The sequence below is a fragment of the Dermacentor albipictus genome, unplaced genomic scaffold (assembly GCF_038994185.2).
Source record: "Dermacentor albipictus isolate Rhodes 1998 colony unplaced genomic scaffold, USDA_Dalb.pri_finalv2 scaffold_15, whole genome shotgun sequence".
Lineage (NCBI taxonomy): Eukaryota > Metazoa > Arthropoda > Arachnida > Ixodida > Ixodidae > Dermacentor > Dermacentor albipictus.
Genome location: NW_027225569.1, coordinates 12,384,973 through 12,401,551, shown reverse-complemented (window position 1 = coordinate 12,401,551; position 16,579 = coordinate 12,384,973). Strand labels below are relative to the sequence as shown.

General features: G+C 41.3%; 1 long non-coding RNA gene across 1 annotated transcript; it reads left to right on the top strand.

Annotated features, from left to right (window-relative positions):
* Positions 1–887: 887 nt before the first annotated feature.
* LOC135916413 (uncharacterized) lies at positions 888–14,558 on the top strand. Its single transcript, XR_010568929.2, has 4 exons — positions 888–1,048; positions 2,577–2,618; positions 4,923–5,127; positions 8,666–14,558. It is a non-coding gene; the product is annotated as an uncharacterized lncRNA (long non-coding RNA).
* The last annotated feature ends 2,021 nt before the right edge of the window (positions 14,559–16,579 follow it).

The following is a 16,579-nucleotide window of genomic DNA, read 5'->3' as shown; positions in this document are numbered from 1 at the left end:
GTAAGAAACTCCATATTTATTTTGACCATCTGGGGTCCTTTAACCTGCACCAAACGCACAGCACACGGGCGTTTTTGCATTTCAGCCCCATCGAAATGCAGCCGCCGCGGTCGGCATTAGATCTCAAGCACTCGGGTTAGTAGCGCAACACCTCAGCCACTATGCCACCATGGCGGGTGCGGCGGAGAAAGCAGTGAACATCGTTTTTACAGAGTGCGTTTCGCTTAGATGTTACCTGTTAGCGCGCTACAGAACGAAACGAAAAGCTTGGCGGATATGTACAACATGGTGCTCATATTTCACATGGAGGCCAAATTCTTTTCTGTGACCTAGACGGAGTGCTGGCGAATGTGTTGGGAATGTGCTCGGCCCACAAGCACAATCTGCGCTGCTATACGTTCTCGGTGACAACTCGCACAGCGCAGAGGCACACGCACAAATGTTTAAAGAATGGGACGACAGACCGCCTGCAGTTTGCCATGACGTCGAAATAAGAAGCACAAATAGCAACGTTTCTGTACTTTTGTGGTGAATAGTTCAATTCGCATGGTTGCGGCACGCATTACTTCTTCTAAAAAATCCAAACGACGAAAACTGTGCGCGCAAGAATTAGCACGGCGTTTGCGACGTTTGAATTTGGCGCCTTTTCCCGCGCACTCCATTAGCTCCGGCCGGTGCACCGCGTTACTGCGCTAAAGAAAGTAGTTCATCAAAGAAGTGAAGCAAAAAACTTTCATACACATGCAAAGCGCAACAATTGTTCTGTAATAACATGACATCACAGAATTTGTTATCAAATAGTACAATTTATGATAATATAAGCATGTATTTGTATGAGTGTACATGTATGATTGCGCGTTTGCGGTGTTGATGCTTGGAGCATTCCGGCGAGTTCGTGTACGCTGTTCGCTTGAAAGCTTCCTGCTGTTCTGCGTTCTTTGTGTGCTTCGCTGTGACATCTTTGGAATATTCCTGCGTGTTGCTCGCTTTTTATGGGCTTGTTGCCTCGAAGATCGCCATGATCGCCTCCGACTCGGCGACATTAACGGTGAGTGAGTGTTTCGAATTTCCCTTGTTTGTGCATTGCGATCGACGCGGTGAACGGAAGCGCGGGAATTATTTCAGCGCTTGTGCGTGTCTTCCGCGCGCCTCTTTTCTAGTTTTCATTCCTAGTACTATCCTTCCGCTGCCAGAATTGGTTGTACAGCACTAGATTCGTGGTATATAACATGGAGCTTTGTCCTGGTTTAACTTTGCACTCCGCTTGTGGTGACGTAAGGCAGCTATGTGGTGCCAGCTAAAACAGGGCATGTTGTACGCCATGATTTCTGATACGGTGTTCGAGCACCGATTGAGTTAGCCTTATTAATGAGCGCGAAACAATGCGACGTGAAACCATCCGATCTGTACTGTAATCGGAAGGTATTTCGTTTGCGCCACGCTAGTACAAGGCGTATGAGTGACCTGTAGCAACGGAGGGGGGGGGGGCGGTGGGATCAGCGAAAATGTATTCTGTTGCGCTGTTTCCTTCAGGATCGAGTGACTCCGCGGTGCTTCAACGTCACTATCAGACACGCCGTGCGGCCGATGTTCGCGCTATCGGAAAACACAGGAGGCTGTCGCGCAATAATAATAAAGAATTTGAAGGGTGTACATGTGATTCTATGCGATACGTGAGATACAATAGAGGGGGATGCCACAGATTGCTGCGAAATCATCGAGTTATACGCCTTGCCAACCGCGTGTGTTTTGTTTTCCACCAGTTCGCGCGCATTCAGCTTTCTTTTTTCATCTTCGTTCGACGCCATCGAGTGCTTCGCCCAAACGGCTTCGCGTAGGCGCTCTTAGCATTCACGGAAAGGCAGATTTCATGGCACTCCAGGTCCTAGAACATTCAAAATAATGTAATTTCGAGAAATTGCAGCTTTTCGCACTTCAGTAAGTGATTGATTTAACAAAATTTTAAAATCAGTAAAGGAACGAGATGCCTGGCATATCTGCCTTGTCGTCCCACTGTGTTTCGAGGCGGCATGTATACGTTATCGGCAACATAAACATCAATAATTAGCATTGTTTCTTGTGACCATAGAAGTAGCTAGTTATGTCGAAAAGCTATTTTTGCTTTGAATCCGAGCACAAAAGAGTGAACAGATTGAAAGGGGAGCGCATAGTTGTGAACTAAATGACAACGCTTTGCAAGCTTGGAATAATGCATTGTCGAAAGAGCAGTTCTGTGAAATTCTTTCTTTGAGAGTAAGCAAAACTTCAGTAGCATCAGGTAGACGGGGAGTAAAAGAATGCAACACTCTGGTTTTATATGAAGGAGCTGCCTTTAATATGTGGCCATAACAGTTCAGTAGATGCATGGAAATAATTTTTAAAATAATAGAGGGATGTGAAATAAATTATTTGACAAGCTCACACTTCCATTGGCAAGAGCGGCCACACTTTAGTGTATTCAATGACTAGTCATTTGTATCCGTCCATTTATGTCAGCCTAATGGTCCATGTAGCTCTTTTGATTGTTGCTTTTGCTGCATCATGGCTTCACATTTTAATACTGACACCTTTTTCAGATTCAAAATGAGCTAAGAGACACCCAAGCTGGAATGCTAAAGGTGAATTCTTTGGCCATCCATTCTGTAGCGTCACCATGATCAAATACAGTGATGCAGTGAAAATGTATTGCAGGAAGCAGAAAAAACAACATTGCTGATGCAACTGCAAGGCATTTGCTCCAGTGATCAATTGGTGCAGAGTGCCTTCATTAGGAGACAGTGCCTTTAAGCACTCAGCTGAAAGACTGCAACTGCACCGGGACTGGGAGTGAATTTCAATGTCACTTGTGAACATATTAAAGATAGAATGTGCCTTCTTCAGGGTATATGCCTGATATGAGAGGGGCGTTCAGAAACTTAGTGTGGACATTAGTGGTCTACGTGAGTGCACATCTTTCTAGTTTTACCAGAACGAAGGTACGACCTATGTCATGCAGCAGTGCACTGCTAGAGGTATCAAACCAGAACAGCAGCACCCTTTGAGAAAGTTGGGTGAAGAACGAGCAGTGATCAGGGCTTTCTGCATTTCAAGGGCCAAATTCCAAAACGATTGATGCTGAGCTGGACGGTGTGAAGTGCCGGTCACCACATACTTTAGCCAGCATAGCATGAATCTCCTTGGCATTATGCCTCGTTAGGATACAGAAATTGCATCACTGCTCATAAAAAAAATTGGAAATTGGGAGGTTGAGGTGAAGTGGCAGGGCTCCCCTCTGGAGCAGCCAGTGCATGCCCATTGCTATACTGATAATCCTACCTTAATGAGAACCAGTGATGCATGTTAACCTATTACGCAGCTAAGTGCATTCCTTGTTTTGTATTAAGGGGACACTAATGACACCCTAAATTAATTTAAAATAAAGCATCATTTTAAATATCTATTTCTGTAAATTTCTTGGTAATTGCTTGATTATTAGAGAAAATAAAGCTCAACGTTCAATTTTCTGAGTATCGCTGCAAAATCTTTGTGCTAACATCTCATTGTCACATCGTGGATTTCAAGTATTTTACAACTTGGGTTGCCAGCAACATTGCTATTCGCAGCAGCGGAAAATGCGCGGCGGCAATGCATGTGAAACGAAACTTCGCGAAAAGCTTCGCAGTGCCGCGCCGCTGGTCGCTCCATTCGCTGAATCGCTTGCATGTGAAACAAGCTTAAACATCAGATTGTCGTTTTGGCACTTAAAACGCCGAAATTTAATTAATTTAATTTTACTTTAGTGCTCCTTTAAGCGGTAGAATTCATGATCTCTGCAAAAACTCATGCTCAAAGTATTTTCCGTAAAGATTAAATAAACAGTAGATATAAGTGTCTATTTATATTTTGAATTCTGTGATACGTGATGACTATTAGTGGTACAACGAGACAGAATTGTAATACAATGTGTGACGGCACGATGATGCACATCGAGGAAATGACCGATTCTCCCTAGAGGTCCCTGACATGGACATCAACTGACTGTCCACAAACTTCTGAGTTCACTCCGTGATCTTGTGCAGCCTGTGCGTTGCGAGTAGATTAATTTAATTGAGATTTAATTTAATTTACTGTCCTTGCGGCTTATGTACATTTCATACAGTGGAGTGGAATCTCGCATTACTTCTGGAGCACAGCAAGTGAACCTGATGTGTAGTGGTAATCTTAGTAATGATCGACAATCATGTCCCACTTCGAGCTCCTAATGCTGCTTGCCAACACAAGCAGCAGCATATGCTCAAGATAGCGTGAAAGAAATACATTGAAAAGTGGCATATGCCCAGGGTCGCATACCCAGTCACCTAAGCTGTTCCAACGGTTGATATTGAACTCTTCCCTAAACATAGCAGCCCAATCTCCCCATTAGACCATGGGCTACATATTCGCACAAATGGATGGGACAATCGAGACAAACACCTGAAAATATGAAGTATACCAAGAATGGTAATCACAATAAATAGTACTAGATGTGCATTAACGCAAGCTCTTGGGCCAGTTGGTGCATGATGAACTTGATAAGGGGGGGTATCAGCAAAACAAAGGACGCGCACACATGGAAAAGGCGTTAGACAGGGACGAACGCTGGTCCGTCCCAATGTCCGTCCATGTCTAATGCCGTTTCCTTGTGTGCGTGTCATTTGTGTTTCGCTGGTACTCCCCTTTTTCAAGTAATAGATGTTTGGATACTTTGGTTTATTATTCTTCTTTGTGCTGGATTGTTTTTTTTGAAACGTGGCATCCAGACAGCATCAGAAGCTTGTAAGAAGTCAAGTTTAGCGTTCTAGATTTGCAACAGGTACTTTTGTAATTTATTTGCAGTTGGGCTGTTGTGTGAATGTACTTGAAAGGCTTAAAACTGTTTTGCTAACATTTACTTAAACATGCAGGTTCACATAGGCTGTAAGAGTGCACATTCAGAAGGTTATCCTGGCCCAGCTTACTATGGCCTGCCATGGTGGACCAGGAAAGTTTGCAAGGGCCTTGCTTCACCATGTGTTCACAGAGGAGGAGCTCATGGGCCATTTGGGCTTTGGAAATAACACCAAGAGGCAACAGAGGCTCTTGACCCCATCAGGGTCAGTGCTGTTATAGGCAAGTACCATATATCCTTTCCGGTTGCATTTTTACATTCACATTTTTTTTCTAAAATTATGAACTTGCCATTGGCATAACAAACGACTTTCATGTAGCCCGTGTGTGCAGTTGTGTGCTACAATAGCCTACCATTTGGAATGACTGTTCATATGATCTTAAGTGCCTAATGCCGCCATACTCAAATGCTTCTAAAATTTAAAAGCTGCCTTCACTGCTGAAAGTTTTAACATCTCCACCAAATAAAATGAGCTGCATTTGTGCATTAGCAGTGCTACTTGGCTGTCATTGCAAGGAATAGTTGTCTGTGAAGCACGCTCCAAATCTTTTGGCATGGAGGACATGGTTAAGTAGCCTGAAAGTGTTATTCTAATACACGAATTGTGGAGAAACTATGCTCAAGTGTGGTTACTGCTCAGCTCGAGCAGGAGCACGTTCACCAAATAGAAATCAAAACAGCTCTCCATGTTCTGAGATGTGAAACAGTAGTTTCACCAATTTTAACAGACCACATCAAATCAAAGTTGCTCCTATCTTGAAGGAGGTCCCTGTGATCCGACACAGAAACCTTTCAGCAGAGGGAACCTGAGTGGTGTGGCAATTTTCTTTTGGTAGTTTCAATCAAAGAAACAACAGGGACAGAGTTGCCAGCTTCACTGTCAACAGTACTATGTTTAGTGGATGCTTACTTATTCTAAGCACCTAACCTATGACTCGTATTTATTAACATGCACTTTATCACTTTGCATTCTAAGATATGAAAAAAATATGTGGCTTTTCCCCATATACTTCAATAAATGGAGAATAGGCTCTTGGGGCCTAATGTATAAAGCTTCTTACAGACCATCGGACATGTCCACTACTCCCATTCTGAAATTATTAGAATTGTTTCCTGCTTCCTTACTTCACCTACCTGTTAACAGGGTTATAACAGGGTTATGAACCATTGCCAAGTAGATTATGGGCTTAAATTTATCAAAAAGATGAATGGGCTTTTCTGTCGCTCTTGTTTAGCCCGTTGAGGATCACATTTTGGGGAGAAATATGCCTCTAATTTAGGAGTTATATATCTTTTGTGGTGTGCACATACTCAAAACTTTCGAATTGAATAGTGTCCTATTCAATTTAGTCTTTGAATGGTCACTATTTGTAAATGTGAGTATTATACCCCTGTCACACTGGGAGTTTTAATGTCATTCGAACCGAATGGCATTAGCATCGAATAACATTTTCCGGTTGCTACACAGCGATATTTAATGTCATTAGCACCGAATGACTTCGGCAATCGAATGAGTTCGAGAAACTCATTCGGCTTCGCACTCGGAGCGAATGTGTACTCTCAACCCCAGAAACAAAGCAAAACAGGACACAGTATTTGCAAATTGAAAACCGTACTCGTATAGAAACAATAACGTTTGCGTGTTTTCATGGACTTGTTACTCTAAAGAGACAAAATTTGTGCGGCAGGCTGTCGCAAAATGTTGTTACTCTCCAGCTCAGTAGCGTCTGGCCGCCGTCCATGCCGCCGCCACTCTGCTCATCGGTCATAGAACGTCTAATCGCTTCCTCTGATTATTACGCCTTGCTCGTAATGCAAAGTACGCAGCAACTTATCGCTTCACCTCCTGCAACTTAGCGTCGTCGTCCAGCGTCGACATGTCAGCCATTTTGCTTGTTTTCAATTTATCGGCTACTCAGGTGGCTAAGCCTTGTTTTGGCTTATAGTGGCCACATAGTCTGAAATAGAACAACTTTTTTTATACGCATTACTAAAATATTTTTTTTTCAGTGAAGTGACGTTCCAAAAATATATTTAAAGTTATGGAATGCTTATGCAAGCACTTTAAACCTGCCTCGTTCTACTTTAGTTGCGACGTTTTTTTCGGAATCATCGCCATTGATATCGCCACCGAATGACATTAATTTTTCGAGTGTAGCAGCTCCGGGGGGCGAATGACATTCGTTGCATCGAATGCCATTCGATTCGAATGACATTAAAACTCCCAGTGTGACAGGGGTATTATTCTAATATTTTGAAACACCAATAAAACATGAAATTTGAGCCAAAGTACGGTAAATTTTCACCTCCAATAACATAGTATAGACATAAAACGTAAGAACTTGTAAGAATAGCAGACCAGGCTAGGTTACTAAAGTAGCTGTACTTTAGAGGCTGTACAGCAATCATTTATGCTTACTGAAGAGTCCTGTGCATGTGAAGAAACTTTTTGCTGCTCCATTTGTGCTTTTAATAAACAGCTCTTCATAACATAACAATGACAAAAACTTGCTAGCTTTAAGAATACTAGTATGTGAACCTCATCTTACATTAATTGTGATATCAGCTGTTCATTATTCAGAAGCTATCCAATAATTGATTTGCTTCTGGCATTATTTGGTTCAGTCTCAGAAATAACTTTTCGCGCATCCTTAATATTTTTATTGCAGATTTAAGTTCTTCAGGTCGACTTTCCGAGAAAATAAACTTGTAAATTTTTTTTTAAATAACAATAAAGTGGCAATACCATTTCAGTATTTGCAGTTTTACATGTTTTATTTTTTATGCAGGATAAAGCAGCGTAGTTTTTTGTGTAATGAAACTTACAAAAACTTGTGGCAACACTCCCAAATTAGTGCAATGACAGACACCAAGGAGCTAAGTGAAAAATCAGTTTGGGAGAAACCCAAGGAGCGACAGCACTATAAGAATATTTTCTAGAAGTCTCAGAAGGTTGCAGCACCTCCAGTGGGATGCTAGGCAACACTTTGTTCTGAAAAGGCAATTTTTTTCAGAATGTTCCGTCACAGCCACAGATGTATGGCAGTGAACTCTAAAAGGGTTAAAGAAGTCAGTCCTATGGCATATGGCTCTTAAAAGACAGCATTTCTTCGTATCTGTCACATTCTGCATGTGTCATGCTAAGCAGCTTGGTGCACAACTACACGGAATCCTCATTATAACAGTAATTCAGTCGTTGAGGCAGAAAACATACTTCGCTGTAAGCAGTGTCTTCTTTAATGTAGAAAGTCCTAAGTCATTGTAAGGCGAGAAGTACGTTCCGATTGCATGTGAACTCAGGAAACCTAACATCAAATGAAGCTACACTCAATTCTAGTGACATGACACTATTGTATTTGGAGCATGGAAAAGCAGTGAAGTGCTGCACATTTTAATTATGAAGTTACAAGAAATAATTTTAGTTGTCAGTTCAGGTTTATTTATGAACGACATGAATTTTTTTCACCATTTTGTTTCTCAGCAAGCGAAGTTCACATCTTTGACATTGAAGATATTCATAAAGTTATATTGCTACAGTGTTTTGTTCCTCTTTGCCCTTTCCTGCATTTGACACTTAGTGGAGTCCTGTGCCACACTAAATAAATTTAAATAGTCATGCTGTAAAGCTGTACCCGTGGAAAATTGGAATAAAGCAACACAAATACATAAATCAATTTCATTATAACGAGGGCATATTGCATGCCATTATTTTGCATGTGGAAGTTGCTTTTTAAAACTTGTTCTGGCTTGTTTTTGCAGGTTTCACGTGTCGCAAATTTCCTGGTACCAACATGCCCTATGTAAAGAACTCTGGCCTCGCTTCTCGCATGGGACCCTGCCCCTGAAGCAACTGCCCCTGCCCCTTCACCTCTGAAGAGCCCAAGTTGGACAGCTCAAACCAAAACACAAGTGTTGTGCTCTTGTAACTCTCGACATTCTTATGTTTTATGTTAGTCTCCTGAAGGACCCAATTTGGATTTCTCAAATGAGCATACAAATGTTGTGCCTTTCTATGGCTTGACATTTTCATGTTAATATTAGGTATTTATGTTAATTATGCTAGTCTCCTGAGAAGCCCACATTGGATTGCTCAATCCAGAATACAAGTGCTGTGCTTTGTTATAGTTCACTACATTTTTATGTTAGTTTTTGATATGGTTCCAGTAAGGATAGTGTTTCCTTATTAATATATTTTTTAAGTATCTCAAGTCATTTCATGCCAAACCACCCAACAATTTTCTCAAGAACTGTTCCATTATGGCAAACCATTTCAAGTTTGCTTGATTTTGAGTAGGTACAGCGAGAAAATGTTCGAGAAAATTTGCTTTCATACATACTCTTAAGTCATTCCAGGGCAACCAACCAGCGTTTTTTTTTTGCCATCACAGATATAGTTGAAGCTCCGAACTCTTGCTCCCCATTTATTTTCCTTCACAAAAATTTTTTTGAATTTTGGCAAAAATTTATTGTTCGTGCCCAGCTAAGCTAGAAGCCACTGATACACGTTTCTTCTGAAAGGGAAATTGTATGATCCAGATATTCAGATGGTGTTCATGTCAAGAGACTGAAGTGGTGACTGCCAAAATTTGCAAAGTTTGAATTTTCTTCTAACGTAGGGAAATACAGAAGGCACAAAATGAATATAAAATCAGACTGGTTGACTTGGTATAGCTGCAAAATATTTCAAGCCTTGGAGGTTCAGTTGATCAGCTAAAAAAACTAAAGTTGAAATTTTTTGCAAGCTTCGTGTTGAAGGTAAAAAATTAGCTTTGGTGGTTGGCACAAAAATGTGTCACCCATCACTACACAGCCGTACATGTCTGCTATGCATGTGACAAGTAACAAAAAGTTATTATTCTTTAAGTGTGATAAATTATTTTTTATAATGTTCATTTGTGGATCACACATACAGCATAAATATATGAAGCCATGTCATCTAGGAAGGAAAGGTTGTTAATATATTAGCCACAAGAACTACTCAACAAACTGACTGCCTTTTTTATCATTACGAAAGCAGGTGACATCAAGCGCTGCAGCTGCAGTCTCAACTCTTATTTTTTTAACATGAACGCAAAAAGTGGTCGCCAATGGTGTCTGACCACATCAGACTGAACATGGCACATATGACTTTTATAGGTGAGCATGTTCCAGCTCTGAAACAGTGGTAGCAAACAACACCACAAGAATTTGTTCATACTCATGTAGGTTTTCAGTCTGAATTATGAAGGTGTTTTCTACTTGCATCATCATTGGGCTTCAGGGAGCAGGGTACAAAGTGTCCTGCTCCCTCTTTGTTGCATTGCAATGCGACAGGCCCTTTAAGATGCTTTGTATGAACAATATCAGTGCTCTTTCTGGATTTACTGTCTAAATAATAGCTGATATTTCTTTTTCTAAACTGCATGGAACATATCTTTTAGCACTGCAGGATTCCCTCACATATTTATTACGTACGAGGTCTGTTAGAAAAGTATTCGACCTTTTTTTTTGCGAACACCTGATGAATATGAAACAAGCACGTTTTCATCAGCCGCCCTTGAACCTTTGTGCGCATGCACGAATTTTTTCCCACCTGCCAATATCGTGAATTGCTGAGACGCAGCATTTGAATGAGGTAGTACAGTGCTCTCGTCGGTTTTTTATTGCAAGGAAAATGGCAGAGCGACTGGAGCAGTGCTACTGCATCAAATTTTGCCAGAAACTGGGCGACAGCCAAGTGGAAACCATCCGGAAGATTCAGACTGCTTTCGGTGACTATGCTATGAGCAGCACACAGATTAAGGAGTGGTACAACCAGTATAAAGACGGCCACACATCGGTGGAGAGCGAGCCACGCTCCAGTCGGCCATCAACATGCCGAAATGACCAGGTCATTGCCGAAGTGAACCCCGTGGTGATGCGGGACCGTAGTGTAACTATCCAAGAAATTGCGGAAGAGGTGGGCATCAGCACATTTTATCCACATTCCATTATCACCGAAGATTTGGCCAAGAGAGTTGCGCCGAAATTCGTTCCCAAGCTGCTCATGGTGGAGCAAAAGCAACTTCGTGTTGAAGTCTCACAGACATGCTGGATTCCACAAACAGTGACCCCAACTTCATGAACACCATAATCACTAGTGACAAGTCTTGGGTGTATGTTTACGACCTGGAAACCAAATCCCAGTTGTTACAGCGCAAGCATTCCACACCATAATCACTTGTGACAAGTCTTGGGTGTATGTTTACGACCCGGAAACCAAATCCCAGTCGTTACAGTGGAAGCATTCCACACCATAATCACTTGTGACAAGTCTTGGGTGTATGTTTACGACCCAGAAACCAAATCCCAGTCGTTACAGTGGAAGCATTCCACGTCGCCAACCAAAGACTGCTAAGTGTGCAGCAACGTCAAAGTGTTGCTGACTGCTTTCTTTGACTCCCGCAGTGTGGTACACCACGAATACACACCACAGGGTCAAACAATCACTAAAGACTACTACAGGGATGTCCTCCATGGCCTATGTGATGCTGTATGGAGCAAGATACCGAGGTTGTCAACAGGAAATTGGCACATCCATCACGACAATGCTTTTCTCGCACTTGATTCAGACTTTTTTGGCGAAAAACCAGACTCCTGTAGTTCGATAGGCCCCTTGCTCTCCTGATATGGCGGCCTGCAACTTCTGGCTGTTTCCCAAAATCAAGGGGCCATTGAAGCAAGCGTGATTTCAGACAATAGAAGACATTATGGCTGCAACAACAGCTGAGCTAAAGTCCATTTGGAAAGAGGCCTTCTCGGAATGCTTCTAACAATGGCAGCACCGCTGGGAGAAGTGGCGGGATTCCCAAGGAGACTACTTTGAGGGTGATTAAGTTTCCAACGCTTCAGTTATGCCAGTTTTTTTTCTTCAGCCAAAGGTCGGATACTCTTCTAACAGACCTCGTATTGATATTTTATGTGCAATGGCTGTATGGTTTGCCTGGCCCACACCAAACACAAGCCTCGTTGCGTTGGAGCATGTGTCCCTTGGCAATAATATGCAGACCCCAACACTGCTTCTCTGTCATCTGTGTTGCATACGAAGCCGGCTTTGTCGTCTGCATTCCCGGCCAGCAAGCTGTGCGCACCTTAGAGAAAAGTCGGTGCTGACAAAATTTCAAAAAAGAATTTCTTGCATTTAAAAACACACATGCATAGCAGACATGTAGAGCTATCCAATAATGTATAACATTTTTTCGCCAACTACGAAGGCTGTTTTTTCCTTTAACATGAAGCTTCTTGCAAAAGATTAGAATTTTTTTTTACAGGCGATCAGCTGAACCTTCAGAGCTTCATATATTTTTCTGCTATACTATGTCAGCTGGGCTACCATTCTGTATTTAATTTCTGTCCTGTGAATATTTTCTAACGAAAAAAAAAACTAACGGATTGCAATTTGACTCATTTTTGCCAATGCCAAAAGCAATTGAAGTATTCAAATATTTGAAAAATTGGCTATTTTGGCAGTTTCATCACTTCACCGTATTTCCACGCGCACCATTTGAAGGCCTCGATCAATACAATGTGCATTTGAAAAAAAAGTATTTGAAGCATTTGAAAAAAAAATGAAAAGCTAGAGGACATTTGATGTCCTCTAGCTCAGCTGAACAGGAAAACTAAACCGTCACCTAAAATGCTACAAAATATCTGGCAAAAATAAATAAAAGTGGGTAACGAGCTTCGAACTCTAGTAAACATATGGCAATGTTTCAGATATATGTGCGGTATCAAAAAAAATGCTTGTCAATTCGGCATGAAATCGCGTGCCTGCAAGTGCATCTGTGCCATTTTTAGAGTTCAGTAAAAACGGCATTTTACATAACTTTGTAAAAATGGCTTATTGCTATCTAAAATACATGAGTAAAATTAATAGGTATAAGTCGGCTTAAATTTAATATGCAACGAAACATCTCCAGTAATGGCGATGATGTGCCTTTCATGTTTACATAAAACCATATCTTCTGAATTCTTTCGTTATTTTTTGTGGCAGCGAATAAAATTGAAATGGAACTCGCACAAGGAGCAACTTTGCTGTATTCCAGCACATCTCTAATAGCTGTCTTTATTTCATATGAAAATCTGAAGCAGTTAATATGAATAAGTCGCTTGATATGGAATTACCTGTGCAGGAACGGTATCATGCAGAAAACACAACTGGATCATGCAACAGCAATGCAGCATAATAAACTGCTCCCATAAGCATCACTTATTGTGATTGCCATGTTTCAAAAGTATGTAAGGTTTACTGAAATTGGCGCACACCATTCAAGCAACATATAAGGATTGTACAGTGATCCTTTTTCAGTTTTACAGATATTTAAGTTGTCTGCCAGGTAGCATATTTCTTGTTCTTGAGCTGGATTATTCAGAGGTGGACATTACTAGCACAAGAAATGAAAACATTAAACTGATTGTCATAAATTTATTAATTCACTTATAACATCACAGCACATATTTCAGTTTGCAAATTGTAGCCAGTGAGTTTTCAAGACATTCACTTGAAATTAATTTCTAAGGTGACACCAGTTTCGAAATTTTCCCATAAATGTGAGAGAAATACATGGGCATTCCGGTTACTTTTGTGCTTCGATGCATAACAGTGCGTTTTGTTAAAAAAAGTAAGTGCTACAGCAGTGCATTTATACAGCCAGTTTGATGGCATGTGTCTCGTTACTAGTGTCATTCTGGAAATTCATTCTAAGTGCATACACCTTGTAAAATTACCGGCTACAATTCGTAAAAACTTTATTAGGAACTGAGTTTTTGTTAATCAGCTGACTATGGTGTCTTGTTTCTCATGCAAGTAATGTTTGGCACTCTGTATCTAGAATTATGTTAGCTGCAACAGTCTTCAATAAGTTCCATGAAACTTAAAGATAACCACCCTGCATATCAGGTCTCAGTTGAGTGCTGTGGGCACAAGCAAATTGTGCCATGGTTATAGTACCACTGGCTACCTAATAGAGAAAGCAAGTACCTTTTTTTAGTGTTCTTATTTACAGTCATGTCAGTCTGCTTGTACATTTATTTATTTAGGCATTTATTTTTTAAAATTTATTTCTTTTGGTAAATGTGTTTTACTTGAGAGCCACACTGACTACATCTTCAGTATTCAATTTTGTTATGGTGTCAAGCTGCAGGAAGTTTGTACTGTGCGATAGTTTTTAAGAAGTTTCTGATCTCAAACTACAAATGGTTGTACATTTACACAGATGTGTGGTTACAAATAAACAGTTCACCTAGAAAAATGGTTTTTGTCTGCATCAGTTCAGCACTCTTGATTTTTCGGAGGACCATTCACTCTGACAATTCAAAAAAGTGACATAACAGTACTGCTAGCAGTTTTACAATATGGTTTATTACAGGCAATCTAGGAGCATGCTTTTGAGCCCAGGGTGACAGAGGCCTGCGGTACAAAATGCCTGTATTTAAATTTTATCCCTATCCTCTCACAGCAGACATACCACCGTGACATCAAAGGTAATTATATGCAACATAGCTCAGCAGTATTTTAAGGTAAGTGCAGGTTTAAACTGCTAAATACCCAGTGGGGCATAAAGGGCTTTCAACGTAATTTGTGTTGATGTTCAACAGATCTGCAACAATTCTTCCATGGGGTTTCAATATTGACGAACTACACATTTCAACAATACCTCCATGGGCTTTCAATTTTGAGCTTCAACAATGCTTCAATGGGCTTTCAACATTGACAAACAACACATTTCAACAATACCCCAATGGGCTTTCAATACTGAGCTTCAACAATGCTTCAATGAGCTTTCAACATTGACAAACAACAAATTTCAACAATACCTCAATGGGCTTTCAGTTTTGAGCTTCAACAATGCTTCAATGGGCTTTCAACATTGACAAAGAACACATTTCAACAGTACCCCAATGGGCTTTCAACATTGACAAACAAGACATCTTCAACACTGCTTCAATGGGCTTTCAAGAGTGAAATAGACCATAGTTTCAACGATATGCCAATGATCTTTCAAATTGAGAGGCCACAATGATGTTTCGACAAAATGTCGCGGGCCAATTATCAACACTTGTCAACAATTTCCTCAATGATGTTTCAACAATTCCCCAATGATCTTTCAAGGTCATTTGTTGACGTTGACCAATGATATTTCAATAACCTTTCAACAATTTTTTTTGTAAGGGTACCTTGGCATTAAAGTCGCCCATTAGTATAGTGTATTTAGTTTTCACTCTACCCATTGCCGATTCCACGTCTTCATAGAAGCTTTCGACTTCCTGGTCATCATGATTAGCCAGGGCTTTGCGGAACACAATACTGTAATAATACAAAGAGATTGAAACTGAAATGGACCGAATCATGGGAGTGACGCTTATCGCCAAGCAGTTTTGTTTCTTTTTCTTCCTAGCGTCTAGTTTTTATTAACATTGTCCGAAGGTTTTAGGCTTCAAAGTATAAACATAGCTTTGTGCCTATGAACAGATAGATAAAGGAATAAAAAAGGAAGGAGGGGAAGGACCGCAGTAGCTATGTAGCGCAGTCTGCTGACACCTAAGCAGGGGAGAAGTTAGTATAGAGATAAAAAGGAATATTTACAACAGAGCGACTAAGTAAAAAGAAGAAATAAAAAGACCGTGAGTCTACAGTGACTTCGCCGAGACATTTTGTCACCGTCACTGTTAGGTCCCGCTGAACAGCCGGTTGTCGCGGCCCGTCTGCTAGAGGAAGTCAGGGTGTGTTTGTAAGCTGCCCCGGAACACGTGTACCTGCATAGAAATTAGTTGTTTGCACCACCGACACGAGTTTTGTTTTGACTGTAATACAGTACGAGTTTCGCGCATGTTTCGCGTGGCCCAATGCCTATGTCCTTGCGTTCAGAAACCGCCCAACCAGCTCATTTCCATTGCTTCCGTGCTAACAACACGCAAAGCCCTTTTGCGCACCTCGCAGTGCGCCAAAAAAGGTGTTTTTTATATGCATGCGCGACGGAAAGGCTTTGGGTATTGCCGAGTAAAACACTATGAGCCCAATCCATTTCAAAGTAGATGTCGCTTATCTACGGGGCGCCGCTTCCGCCCCTCCCCCCTTCTTTATCGGCCTGTTTGCAAACTGCATGAACATGAATGGGGATTAAGGTGACATCGGCCGTGCTTTGGTGCACAGTGAGGGCTCTTCACATCGCCGATGCTTAGCAGCGTTGACATGAGCTATTACATGAGAGGGAAACAACCTCCAAGAACGCCGACAGTGATAGATCCGCCTCCCGCGCAATAGTTCGAACGTCCGCTTTGTGAGATACATCTACGGTAATGGCGACGAGGGTTGTCCCCTTCCCCCACAATTGCAACAATCCGTCATCACCAAGAATTCACAAAAATGCAAGGAATTATTATTATTATTTCTTTTGAACACATACATACATACACATAGTTAACAGGAAAGGGAAAGCGAGGAGCAGGCTGGCAACTGCCACCCGAAGGGGCACAACGCCTGTCTAATCTTCTGAAGGGAGGTGACAGCTACAAAGAAATGGAAGGTAGGAAGGAGGGGAGGAAAAAGGAAAGAGGAAAGGAAGAGCAACAGGACAAATCTAAAGACTAAAGTAGAACTCTACAGCCGGAATAAAAGTGACGCCGCGTCAAACAGCCTCCACAATTATCAACCAC